This window comes from Schistocerca nitens, chromosome 7 (assembly GCF_023898315.1).
Source record: "Schistocerca nitens isolate TAMUIC-IGC-003100 chromosome 7, iqSchNite1.1, whole genome shotgun sequence".
In the NCBI taxonomy this organism is placed as follows: domain Eukaryota; kingdom Metazoa; phylum Arthropoda; class Insecta; order Orthoptera; family Acrididae; genus Schistocerca; species Schistocerca nitens.
The window spans coordinates 414,077,488-414,091,954 of record NC_064620.1 but is presented as its reverse complement, the minus strand read 5'-3'; positions in this window follow the sequence as shown (position 1 = coordinate 414,091,954).

Below are 14,467 nucleotides of genomic sequence, written 5' to 3'. Positions count from 1 at the left end.
GTATATTTTACTAATTTTTTTCATAGTTCCACACAACTTCTTACTGTTTTCTCGATTGGTCTGCGTTCTGTTTTTCAAGGCCTTCCCCCTGTGCCAACTTATAACTAAATCTGAGGGGGGTGCGATTGGCAGGTTCCCTTGTCAGTAGAAGCGATATTTCCAGGTCGCATGCTCTTGATGAAATGGAGCCGATGTCAAGACGGGGACCCGTGGACTAGGGGTAGCGTCTCTGATTCATAATCAAAACGGCTTCTGTCCCGGGTTCGATCCACGCCACTGCCTAAATTTTGATAAATGATCAGCATTGGCGGCCGAAGACTTCCGGCATGAGAAGTCAGCCTCATTCTGCCAACGGCCTTGTCAAAGAGGGCGGAGGAGCGAATAGAGGTTCAGGGCACTCTCTTGTCCTAGGGGTGGGAAATTGCCCCTAAAGGCGGAAGAATCAGCAATGATCAACGACATGAGGATGCAGAAGGCAATGGAAACCACTGCATTAAAGAGACGTAACGTGTATCCACAGGACATGTGGCCTGTAATTGAAGAAGTGTCATGATGATCTCTCCATTGGCAAAAGATTCCGGAATAGTCCCCCATTCGGATCTCCGGGAGGGGACTGCCAAGGGGGAGGTTACCATGAGAAAGAGATTGAATAATCAACGAAAGGATAACGTTCTACGAGTCGGGGCGTGGAATGTCAGAAGCTTGAATGTGGTAGGGAAACTAGAAAATGTGAAAAGGGAAATGCAAAGGCTCAATCTAGATATAGTAGGGGTCAGTGAAGTGAAGTGGAAGGAAGACAAGGATTTCTGGTCAGATGAGTATCGGGTAATATCAACAGCAGCAGAAAATGGTATAACAGGTGTAGGATTCGTTATGAATAGGAAGGTAGGGCAGAGGGTGTGTGACTGTGAACAGTTCAGTGACCGGGTTGTTCTAATCAGAATCGACAGCAGACCAACACCGACAACGATAGTTCAGGTACACATGCCGACGTCGCAAGCTGAAGATGAACAGATAGAGAACGTGTATGAGGATATTGAAAGGGTAATGCAGTATGTAAAGGAGGACGAAAATCTAATAGTCATGGGCGACTGGAATGCAGTTGTAGGGGAAGGAGTAGAAGAAAAGGTTACAGGAGAATATGGTCTTGGGACGAGGAATGAAAGAGGAGAAAGACTAATTGAGTTCTGTAACAAGTTTCAGCTAGTAATAGCGAATACCCTGTTCAAGAATCACAAGAGGAGGAGGTATAGTTGGAAAAGGCCGGGAGATACGGGAAGATTTCAATTAGATTACATCATGGTCAGAGAGAGATTCCGAAATCAGATACTGGATTGTAAGGCGTGCCCAGGAGCAGATATAGACTCAGATCACAATATAGTAGTGATGAAGAGTAGGCTGAAGTTCAAGGCATTAGTCAGGAAGAATCAATACGCAAAGAAGTGGGATACGGAAGTACTAAGGAATGACGAGATACGTTTGAAGTTCTCTAACGCTACAGATACAGCAATAAGGAATAGCGCAGTAGGCAGTACAGTTGAAGAGGAATGGACATCTCTAAAAAGGGCCATCACAGAAGTTGGGAAGGAAAACATAGGTACAAAGAAGGTAGCTGCGAAGAAACCATGGGTAACAGAAGAAATACTTCAGTTGGTTGGTGAAAGGAGGAAATACAAACATGTCCCGGAAAAATCAGGAATAGAGAAATACAAGTCGCTGAGGAATGAAATAAATAGGAAGTGCAGGGAAGCTAAGACGAAATGGCTGCAGGAAAAATGTGAAGACATCGAAAAAGATATGATTGTCGGAAGGACAGACTCAGGATACAGTAAAGTCAAAACAACCTTTGGTGGCATTAAAAGCATTAAGAGTGCAACGGGAATTCCACTGTTAAATGCAGAGGAGAGAGCAGATAGGTGGAAAGAATACATTGAAAGCCTCTATGAGGGTGAAGATTTGTCTGATGTGATAGAAGAAGAAACAGGAGTCGATTTAGAAGAGATAGGGGATCCAGTATTAGAATCGGAATTTAAAAGAGCTTTGAAGGACTTACGGTCAAATAAGGCAGAATGGATAGATAACATTCCATCAGAATTTCTAAAATCATGGGGGGAAGTGGCAACAAAAAGACTATTCACGTTGGTGTGTAGAATATATGAGTCTGGCTACATACCATCTGTCTTTCGGAAAAGCATCATCCACACAATTCGGAAGACGGCAAGAGCTGACAAGTGCGAGAATTATCGCACAATCAGCTTAACAGCTCATGCATCGAAGCTGCTTACAAGAATAATATACAGAAGAATGGAAAAGAAAATTGAGAATGCTCTAGGTGACGATCAGTTTGGCTTTAGGAAAAGTAAAGGGACGAGAGAGGCAATTCTGACGTTACGGCTGATAATGGAAGCAAGGCTAAAGAAAAATCAGGACACAAGGATTTGTCGACCTGGAAAAAGCGTTCGACTATATAAAATGATGCAAGCTGTTCGAGATTCTGAGAAAAGTAGGGGTAAGCTATAGGGAGAGACGGGTCATATACAATATGTACAACAACCAAGAGGGAATAATAAGAGTGGACGATCAAGAACGAAGTGCTCGTATTAAGAGGGGTGTAAGACATGGCTGTAGCCTTTCGTCCCTTCTCTTCAATCTGCATATCGAGGAAGCAATGATGGAAATAAAAGGAAGGTTCAGGAGTGGAATTAAAATACAAGGTGAAAGGATATCAATGATACGATTCGCTGATGACATTGCTATCCTGAGAGAAAGTGAAGAAGAATTAAATGATCTGCTGAACGGAATGAACAGTCTAATTAGTACAGAGTATGGTTTGAGAGTAAATCGGAGAAAGACGAAGGTAATGAGAAATAGTAGAAATGAGAACAGCGAGAAACTTAACATCAGGATTGATGGTCACGATGTCAATGAAGTTAAGGAATTCTGCTACCTAGGCAGTAAAATAACCAATGACGGACGGAGCAAGGAGGACATCAAAAGCAGACTCGCTATGGCAAAAAAGGCATTTCTGGCCAAGAGAAGTCTACTAATGTCAAATACCGGCCTTAATTTTTGGAAGAAATTTCTGAGGATGTACGTCTGGAGTACAGCATTGTATGGTACTGAAACATGGACTGTGGGAAAACCGGAACAGAAGAGAATCGAAGCATTTGAGATGTGGTGCTATAGACGAATGTTGAAAATTAGGTAAGGAATGAGGAGGTTCTATGCAGAATCGGAGAGGAAAGGAATATATGGAAAACACTGATAAGGAGAAGGGACAGGATAATAGGACATCTGCTAAGACATGAGGGAATGACTTCCATGGTACTAGAGGGAGCTGTAGAGGGCAAAAACTGTAGAGGAAGACAGAGATTGGAATACGTCAAGCAAATAATTGAGGACGTATGTTGCAAGTGCTACTCTGAGATGAAGAGGTTAGCACAGGAAAGGAATTCGTGGCGGGCCGCATCAAACCAGTCAGTAGACTGATGACAAAAAAAAAAAATCAAGACGGTACACACCCTGAGCTCCACAACATCGGCCAGAGCGCGCTGTGGTCGGCGTAGTTAGTCTTCTCTCGTAGTGCCAACTTAAGAGAGCGTGCACCTACGTCGTAACTATCGACGCCACATCTTGTTCAGAGAAGCTATAGAAGTGCATAAACGTAAGAATAACTGCAACAAGAAAGAAAGCCTCAAGGTGAACGGATCCGGGATTCCCGAGATGCAGCAAACGAGAGTTCCAGGTAGCAAAAGGAGAACCGCGCCGGAAATGACGACGGAAAAGCCCTTCGACGTTGGCGTACAAGGTATGGTCTGTGGCTGCGAACTCGACTCCAGTTCACCACCATTAGTGGAGAGCGAAGCTCTGAGAATGCCTGCGACTCGTGCTGGCGAAACTTCAGAAAAATCATCAAACAAACTTCGGCCGAAGAACCCGAGACAGAAGCCAACAGTCAGCTTGTCAAAATCAGTAATCTTCAAAAACTATTTTTGTAGCTGTTGAACAAGCAACCTTAGCTATGTTATCAAGGTGTGGTTACACAGTAATTGACTTGATGTTACATCTGCAGGGATATCACACTAAAATGCACTAAATTAGTATTAAGGAAGGTCTCAAAAAATGGTTCAAATGGCTCTGAGCACTATGGGACTCAACTGCTGAGGTCATTAGTCCCCTAGAACTTAGAACTAGTTAAACCTAACTAACCTAAGGACATCACAAGCATCCATGCCCGAGGCAGGATTCGAACCTGCGACCGTAGCGGTCGGTTCCAGACTGCAGCGCCTTTAACCGCACGGCCACTTCGGCCGGCCAAGGAAGGTCTCAATATACGCTCATATCGCTTGAGGCCTATAAGAAAATGTTGAGGTGGAAAAAGGTAAGTGACTTGATATACATCCTGTGTTATCGAAAGACGTTTCATAAACCATGAGGAAACAATTGGAAGGAGAATAAGCATTGGTCGTATTTTTTTGTTTTATTATCCGCAAAATCGATTTTCGGTCACTTAGTGACCATCCTCAGTGCTGTAATATACACTTAAAATTGGTAGTGCCTACCAATGTTAATTGTATATTACAGCACTGAGGATGGTCACTAAGTGACCGAAAATCGATTTTGCGGATGATAAAACACAAAAATACGACCAGTGCTGATTCTCCTTCCAATTATATCCACTATTTGGTCGTGGTGCACAGAACACTCCATGGAGTCGCCAATCCACGAGGAAATTCTGGTCATATGTAACTGTTGTTAGTGGCAACAAACGTGGCGTCCAGTCATGGAGGAGACAGGAACTGAAAGTGAGGATAGCACGCAGAAACAGCAATGTTTTAGTTCGAAAACAATCAACGCATCAGATAAAGACTCGTTGTTAAATGTGTTGGTAGAATTGTATATGTTTATGACAAAGAAGAAAACTTGCAAAATTTATTAAACAAAGAGAGAAAGTGAATTTCAACTGATTCTTTCTCTTATTTAATGGGATGTTATAGAATCTTAAGCTAGTACGTGCTTCCAACATACCGATATTACTCCTATTGGCACCGAAACTGAAGATAATACAGAAATTCCGAAATACTGAATTCGATCTTCGCAGATTGTTTCACCGCGGAGATCATAACACGGTCCCTACTTTCAATCGACGTACGAACGTCGAAATGTCAGATATTGAGATAACCGATCGGGGAATAGAAAAGCCACTACAATCGCTTGATAGTGGAAAGATGTCAGGAACAGATGAAATACCTATGAGATTCTACAAAGATTATGTGAAAGAACTGGCTCCCCTTCTAGCAGTAATTTATCGTAGATCGAAATGGTTCAAATGGATCTGAGCATATGGGACTTAACATCTGAGGTCATCAGTCCCCTAGAACGTAGAACTACTTAAATCTAACTAACCTAAGAACATCACACACATCCATGCCCGAGGCAGGATTCGAATCTGCGGCCGCAGCGGTCGCGCGGTTCCAGACTGTAGCGCCTAGAACCGCTCGGTCACTCCAGCCGGTTTATCGTAGATCAACTGAGCAACGAAGGGTACCTAGCGACTGGGAGAAAGCGCAGGTCATTCCCGTTTTAAGGGTGGCTGTAGAACAGATGCACACAATTATAGACCTATATCGTTGATGTCAATCAGTTGCAGAATTATGTAACATGTTTTACGCTCAAGAACTTGACGATTTTGGAGAATGAAAATCTCCTCTATAAAAATCAACATGGATTCCGCAAAGAGAGATCCTGTGTAACTCAGTTCGCTCTGTTCCTCCATGAGATCCGCAGTGCCGTAGACAATGGTGTTCAGGTTCGTGCCATGTTCCTTGACTTCAGGAAGGCATTTGGCACCGTCCCGCATTGTCGTTACTGAAAAAAGAAAATATACGAACTTATCGAGTAACGGAGCAGAATTACGACTGGATTCAAGATTTACTTTCAGAAAGAACTCAACACGTCACTCTTAATGGAACAAAATCAACCCACAGTACCCCACGGAAGTGTGATAGGACCGTTAATGTTTACAATATATATAAATGATCTAGCAGAAAGCGTCGGATGCACTTTAAGGCTGTTCGCAGATGATGTGGTTGTCTATGACAAAGCAGCAACGCCAGAAGATAGTAACGATTTGCAGAATGACCTCCAGAGAACTGATGAGCTGGCCGGTGTGTCCGAGCGGTTCTAGGCGCTACAGTCTGGAACCGCGCGACCGCTACGGTCGCAGGTTCGTATCCTGCCTCGGGCTTGGATGTGTGTGATGTCCTTAGGTTAGTTAGGTTTAAGTAGTTCTAAATTCTAGGGGACTGATGACCCTAGATGTTAAGTCTCATAGCGCTCAGAGCCATTTGAACCATTTTTTTAGAATTGATGAATGGTGCAAGCTCTGGCAGTTGGTTCTGAAAGGAAATGTTTTGCGCATTTAAAAGAAATCCATTGCTGTACAGCTACACTATTTATGAGAAACCGCTGGCAACAGTACCTATTGTAAAATATCCAGGAGTAACTATCCAGAACGACCTTAAGGGTAACCACAAATTGTAACTCATCTTTGAAGGAAGGGGCTTGTAAGGCTTTGGTGCGACTTTTCTTGAATATTCTTAATCTATCTGGGATCGCTACCATGTAGGACTGATAGAAGAGATAGAGAAAATACAATGAAGAGCTCCGCGTTTCGTCACGGGATCGTTCAGCTAGTGCGACAGCTTTACAGAGATGTTGAACAAACTCCAATGTCAGATGTTACAAGAGAGGCGTTCTGCATTACGGAGAGATTTACTATTAAAATATCGAGAGAATAGTTTCCGGGAAGATTCGAACAATTGTAAGGTGCGATTTTGTTTATTCTAAAATTGAGAATAACTGTGGAAGGTGAAATGAAAAGTTCTCTGCAATTTTTCTCACAAAATTACACGCCTTTACACAGTTTTCAACTCGACAACATAAAAGCAGCGCAATATATAATGCATCTTGCCAACAGCAAAAAGTGAAATAATTTTATACACAGAAATGTTAAATATTAACTTTCTGAAAGAACATTAATCCTAAACACAATATTATGAAAGTTTAATTGGACGTTTCTTTACAAAATTGTTCCTACACATATGTTATGATGTTGGTCAGTACTACGAAAATCGTCCGATTCCGGTTCAAAGTTCGGTACTATTTATGGTTACAATCATGTCTACAGTGGATGGTTCGTTAAGTGACAAATTTGAGCGCATGATTATCCACGTCCACTCTAAATTACAGTGGATGAAAGCTGGTGAACCAAGGTATTTACCTTAAGCTGCGACGTGCTGTCGACTGCAAGGCCGCTCTCTCTCACTGAAATTGCTACAAAACTAATCTGGCCTTTGCTGAACTTTCCAGTAGAAACTTTTCCTATGTTTTTTGATATGCATGTACTCAGCCCGAGTCTTATTATGTGGCTATATACATGCGTATGGTTGGAGCAGCGTGCATATTATAGTGCCCTCTCAACTCTCGCAAGAACAATGAACTAATTTGGCTGATTCGTTTCTCCACAGTTCGAGCTAAACGTTGCCACAGCTAATTTCTAGCTGAAGTGCAGCCGCTGTGAACGCAGTGTCCACACAAATTTCTTCTTTGCATCGCACAGAGCGTTAAGTGCTCCATTCTGCTCTTGACGCCAGTTTAGAGAAGAGTCCTCCAGAAAAATTTCTCTCTTGTCCTACTCATGGCAGAGCTGCCTCCCTCCACTTGGGTTCCTCATTCATGTCACACCTTTTTCTACCAGTAGGAGCGTCCTTCTTATTTTGTAGAAACTCTCTACCAATCACAATGTCCCTTCTATCAAACTGCGTCGAAAATTAAGTATTTTTCTTCTTCCTAGTGCGTTTCCGCCAATCGGTCGTTTCGTGCCCGTTCTAGATGCCTAAAGTACATTGACCTTTCTGTGTGTTGCACTCGCTGGATGAAATGCGTCACTGGCTCTTGTTTGTATCCTATTGGAATTCCGAAATGTAGCTTTCTAAAGCTTTTTCTCTGTCCATTGGGCAGATGTGCTACTACACGCAGTCCTCCAGCCTGAATCACCTGGCCTGAGGTCGCTGACCTTCCTCCTTCCACCCCTTTAAGTGGTTTCCATCGTAACCTCCACAGCGCATCTTCACTACGCTGTTGTATGACTGGCTTTTCAAAACTAAAAGCGACTCACGTTGCCTGTTCCACCTTCCACTCGAAGTCATGCATTATATAGGAACAGTGTATTAATTACCATCGATTGGCTGTCATCCTTTTTTGCATTCCATGTTGATAGGCAAATATTCTCATAAGCGCCGAATTACATTAGGTATCTTCACCTTTTTATTGCGATGTATAAGGGACTTGGAGAGCTTAGTTAGTGGTACAAGAAGTATCCTCCGCTACACACCATTAGGTGGCTTGCGGAGTATGACGTGAATGTAGATGTCGGTGTAGATGAAATATATGTCACAGCTTTCCTGACTGCGCTTTTATCATACACATGATCAATGATCCTAAACTTAATGTTAGAGATGTAACGCACACTACTTGCTTGACTGTGGCACGGAGAGGTACTTTTCTGCTACCACAGAATCGAGTGTAAGTTACTATGTTATAAGCTGACTTCTAGCGATTAACTTTATCTGATGTTGTTGCTAAATACTCTAATTGGTACAAATTGGATGATGCCTCCACAAGACGGATGAAACCGATTATAAAAACAATTGCGTACCATTGATGGCTGTTTTAACTGTATATAATTGTGTATGAAAATAACAAAGGCATCTTCAAGCATAAGAGACTTTCTCCCACCTTTTAAAAATAAGTAATGTTTTTATTACAAAACAAAACACATCGACCCTTGGGCATCGGTGTGTGTGTTGTCCTTAGTGTAAGTTAGTTTAAGTTAGATTATGTAGTGCGTAAGCCTAGGGACCGATGACCTCTGCAGTTTGGTCCCATTGAAAATTACCAAAAATTTCCAAAAATTACATCGGCGATGCAGTTCCATAGCTTTTTCACCTTTGTTATGCAAGAGACAAGAGGTTGCACGAATTTCGTACAAGGTAAGTTCTAGATTCGACGTGGTTATTTTAAAAACAATTTTCTATCAGAGCAGTGTTTCAAATATGGACAAATGCAACATATCTCGCAGAGAACAGGAGCGAATAATAGATTCTTCCACATTTGTTACATCTATGTTCTTTCTTACAGTATGACTGAACTAACGAGAGCTCAAAAACCATACGTGAATTGCCAGAGAAGAGACATTGACGTATGGTGGCACGAAAGATAAGCCTGACAACTAATCCCCTGTTTTCTGTCCTGCACCTCGCCCAGATAACTAGGCACGTAGCACCGGAAACGATGATTGCAACGGTCCACTTTCTAAATTGAGGACAATAGCTCCTATGAACAAACCTTAGTTCTTTGAATGGTTATCAGTTGGAATAGGGAGATGAACGAAATTGGTGGAAGGTGTTGTGGCAACGGGCCACGTGTCTCATATAGTTAGACGTTACATTCTCGACAGTGTGATGAAAATTGGACAAACATAGATCCATATAAATTGGCATCTAGCCCAACGTAGTACTTGGCTTCGAGTCATTAATTATGAATACTTGAAAAATACCTATTCCAATATTACACATGAAATGTTTCCGGAGCAACGAATGAAATGATTTTTACATGTCCAGCGAGTATCGAATGATCACTTGCCAAGCTTAAGGGAGGTGTTAAAGATCCATTTTGAGAATGGATAAGGTCTACAGAGGTATAGGAAGATCCAAATTAAAGAGGAACAGAGATTGCGGAAGCGTAGGTGAAAATGTGTGTCATGTCTTTCACTTCGTAAAGTGGATGAGTACAGGATTATGAAAGTAGGTACAGTTACCACGCACTACGTAGGTTCGTACGCACTCCGTCCGTCTTCAGGCCACAAGTGGACCAGCGGGACCATCCGACCGCCGTGTCATTCACGGCTGAGGATGTGGATAGGAGGGGCGTGTGGTCAGCACACCACTCACCTGGTCGTTATGATGGCTTTCTTTGACCAGATCCGCAACTATTCGGTCGAGTAGCTCCTCAATTGGCAGCACGAGGCTGAGTGCACCACGAAAAATGGCAACAGCACATGGCGGCCCTGATGGTCACCCAGCCAAGTGGCGGCCCCACCCGACAGGGCTTAACTTCCGTGATCTGACGGGAACCGGCGTATCCACTGCGGCAAGGCCGTTGCCACGCACGACATAGCGATGTACGGTATAAGTGCATACAGTCGTAGCACTTTTGTTTTCATGTTGGTATTCCTATTACTATGGGTTTATTTATCGTTCTCATTTTTATTTGTAGGTCATTGTTGCTATTTTAGTTTACATATTGTCATTTGGAGATAATGTATGGAGCTGTGGACGCTAGGAAATTGAGTGCCACGTGGAGAAATCGGAACGTTTCGGACATTTTCTTCTGTTTCAGTTCAGTAAGTGGGTGACAGCACTGGAGGCAGCCAGAAATATTTGCTCCGCACGTGGGGATAATGCAATTGAACAGAGCCCGGCAAGAAAAGACTTTTCTCATTTCAAGAAGGATCGTTCTGACATTACTCTCCACTTTCACGAAGACCTTCCGGATTTGATGAAGATCGTTTAAACGTGTTAGCCCGAACTGATCCACGTCAGTGTACAACAGAACTGTCGAATGTGATGAACCGTGATCCTTCCAGCATCTTGAGACATTTTCATGCATTTGGGTAGGATCTAAAATCTGGTTTATGTGTACGGCATGATCTAAGCCAAAATCACAGAAATCAGTGGGTGGCCTTAATGCACCTCTGCAAGTTCACCATCAATTGGCTCCTGAACTACATTGACCAATCCTATCCTGTGTCGTTATTAGTGACTAGAAACGGTATCTTTATGCCAGCATAAGAAAAAATAGAGGAATGATTGAGCCCAAACAAGGAAGCCACTCACCGTACAAAGACCGGCGCGCATCCACGAAAGATAATGTTATGCACCTAGTGGAACAGTAACGATTTAGTGTACTACGAATTGCTTTCTCGAGGTGTAACCACCGCTGCTCACATTTGCTGTCAGCAACTGAGACGTCTTGCAGACGCAGTCCAAGAACAACGACCACGAAGACTGCGTGACGTGATGCTACACTATTGGTCATTAAAATTGCTACACCACGACGATGACGTGCTACAGACGCCAAATTTAACCGACAGGAATAAGATGCTGTGATATTCAAATGATTAGCTTTTCAGAGCATTCACACAAGGTTGGCGCCGGTAGCGACACCTACAACGTGCCGACATGCCGAAAGTTTCCAACCGATTTCTCATACACAAACAGCAGTTGACCGGCGTTGCCTGGTGAAACGTTGTTGTGATGCCTCGTGTAAGGAGGAGAAATGCGTACCATCACGTTTCCGACTTTGATAAAGGTCTGATTGTAGCCTATCGCGATTGCGGTTTATCGTATCGCGACATTGGTGCTCGCGTCGGTCGAGATCCAATGACTGTTACCAGTATATGGAATCGGTGGGTTCAGGAGGGTAATACGGAACGCCGTGCTGGATCCCAACGGCCTTGTATCACTAGCAGTCGAGATGACAGGCATCTTATCTGCATGGCTGTAACGGATCGTGTAGCCACGTCTCGATCCCTGATTCAGCAGATGGGGTTTGCAAGACAACAACCATCTGCACGACAGTTCGACGACGTTTGCAGCAGCATGGACTATCAGATGGGAGACCATGGCTGCGGTTACCCTTGACGCTGCATCACAGACAGGAGCGCTTGCGATGGTGTACTCAACGACGAACCTGGGTGCACGAATGGCAAAACGTCATTTTTTCGGATGAATCCAGGTTCTGTTTACAGTATCATGATGGTCGCATCCGTGTTTGGCGACATTGTGGTGAACGCACATTGCAAGAGTGTATTCGTCATCGCCATACTGCCGTATCACCCGGCGTGATGGTATGGGGTGCCATTGGTTACACGTCTCGGTCACCTCTTGTTCACAGTGACGGCACTTTGAACAGTGGACGTTACATTTCAGATGTGTTACGACCCGTGGCTCTACCCTTCGTTCGATCCCTGCGAAACACTACATTTCAGCAGGTCCTGTACGTGCCTCTCTGGATACAGAAAATGTTAGACTGCTGCCCTGGCCAGCACATTCTCCAGATCGCCAGATCCAAGCTCTGTTTGAGGAGGAGGAGGAGATTAGTGTTTAACGTCCCGTCGACAACGAGGTCATTAGAGACGGAGCGCAAGCTCGGGGGAGGGAAGGATCGGGAAGGAAATCGGCCGTGCCCTTTCAAAGGAACCATCCCGGCATTTGCCTGAAGCGATTTTAGGGAAATCACGGAAAACCTAAATCAGGATGGCCGGAGACGGGATTGAACCGTCGTCCTCCCGAATGCGAGTCCAGTGTGCTAACCACTGCGTCACCTCGCTCGGTCCTCTGATTGACTCAATGCCCAGGCGTATGAAGGCCGTTATTACGGCCAGAGGTGGTTGTTCAGGGTACTGTTTGCTCAAGATGTGTGCACCCAAATTGCGTGAAAATGTAATCACATGTCAGTTCTAGTATAATATATTTCTCCAATGAATACCCGTTCATCATCTGCATTTCTTCTTGGTGTAGCAATTTTAATGGCCAGTAGTGTACTTCACGATAACTCTAAAACTGCTAAACTGACAAGGAACAATATACAAGAGTTGAGTTGGGCATTCATTCCGCCCCCGACCTTATTAACTTGACCTTGTGCCGTCCCCTTTGTATGGAACAACCGTTAAGGAACTTCCTCTCGAGATTAAAATGCTCTCCGAACATGGGTCAATGAGTTCTTCGCCTCAAAACTACGTGAATTCCACAGTCTTCGAATCTAAAAGTTACCCAGGATTGGCAGAGTGTTGTAAATATCTAAGGAGAATATACGTTATTGGTGACAAAAGTCTCTGTTATGTGGACCTGTTGTGTTAATTAAACTTCTGGAAAAACTTCACAGACTTACGCACCAACCCAATAGTTAGACACTGACGGTAACCGTTAAATGCACGAAGCCTACATTGACTCCTGCAAAATACTCCTGCTGATGAGTGAAGCAGTGCGTTCTGCAGAGGTGACTGGGAGGGCCGGAAGTTATCAGTGCTGTGTTGCGTGCAGCGATAGCGCTGCTGAATGCAAATGCTCGGCTGGCAGCTTGACTTGCATAAGCGGAAATTGTTTGCCATGTGTGATGACTTGAATAGCCGCCGGAAATACTCGCGGAGGCGATCATCCGCGGGACTGCACTGTAATTTCGGCTGGACCGTGTCGGCTGCGCCGCGCATCCTGCCGGCCAATCATCTGGCATTCATTGACGCCATGAAATAATGACGAGATGGCCGTCACGTGATCCGAATAGCGCCATTGGCCAGTTACGTCACCCCAGAGGTTGTGCCAGTGCGAGAATTCCGTGGAATGACTTACGGGGCGGTTGTCGATACCGCTGTAATGCGACCCAGTTGGCAGGATAATATAAATTGCGGAGTCGAGGCAAAATATTTCGTCTGGTGCAGAGGTGGCACTGGAGTCAATGAAATTTTGTTTCCGTGATGCTGGTAAATGTTATACAGTAACGTTATTCAAGCATTATCCGATCCGACGAACAATTTGCTTTCGTTTTTGAGGTGGTCGCGCATTTCGTACAAATTGATAATCTGGAAGCTGCACCTTCATAAAATTGTTTTTTTTTCCGGATATTTTGTCACCAACAGTAATTCATCCATAGTTATTGAAGAGGAGAAGCGGAACTCAAATCAATATCTGATTTCCAATACTTTTTTATTTCCTTCTGAGTTTAGGTAAATCAGTTCAAGCAAATGTTGAAATAGAAGGCCACGGCAGATAGCTTTCCAAATTTACGATCTATCCAACACTACCTCGGAAGACTTCATCGTCAACAGAATGCTAAAACTTCCGTTTTGTTCAACAAAGTAGTGAAAGATCTTTTAATGAGATGTAGGATGTTGGCTAATGAACTAAAGCGGACATTCGATCAGCAAGCAAGTATTACGAGGAAGCTTCCTGGAGGGAAGACGACGCCATTTTCGCGAGGTACTATTGTGGCAATTTAGAGAAAAGTCTCGTTAGGTCGACTGCACAAGTGCGAAAAGGTCACGAAGATAGGATGCGAGAAGTTAGGGCTCGTAGGTAAACCTTTAGACAGTCATTATTCATTCACTCTGTTTGGGAGTGGAACATGAAAGGAAATGAGTAGTAGTGGTACGCTGTATCCTCCACCATGCACCGCACGGTGGCATGCGGAGTATTTTTGTGGATGTAGATGTAGAAATAGATGATCCCGTCTAGTGCCAAGCGAAACTTGCTGAAACGTCGCAGCTTCATTTTCAGATCTTACCGTACAGGTCATATGTGACGTGCCTGTAACTAAAATGAGACGACACATTATATATACTTAATAA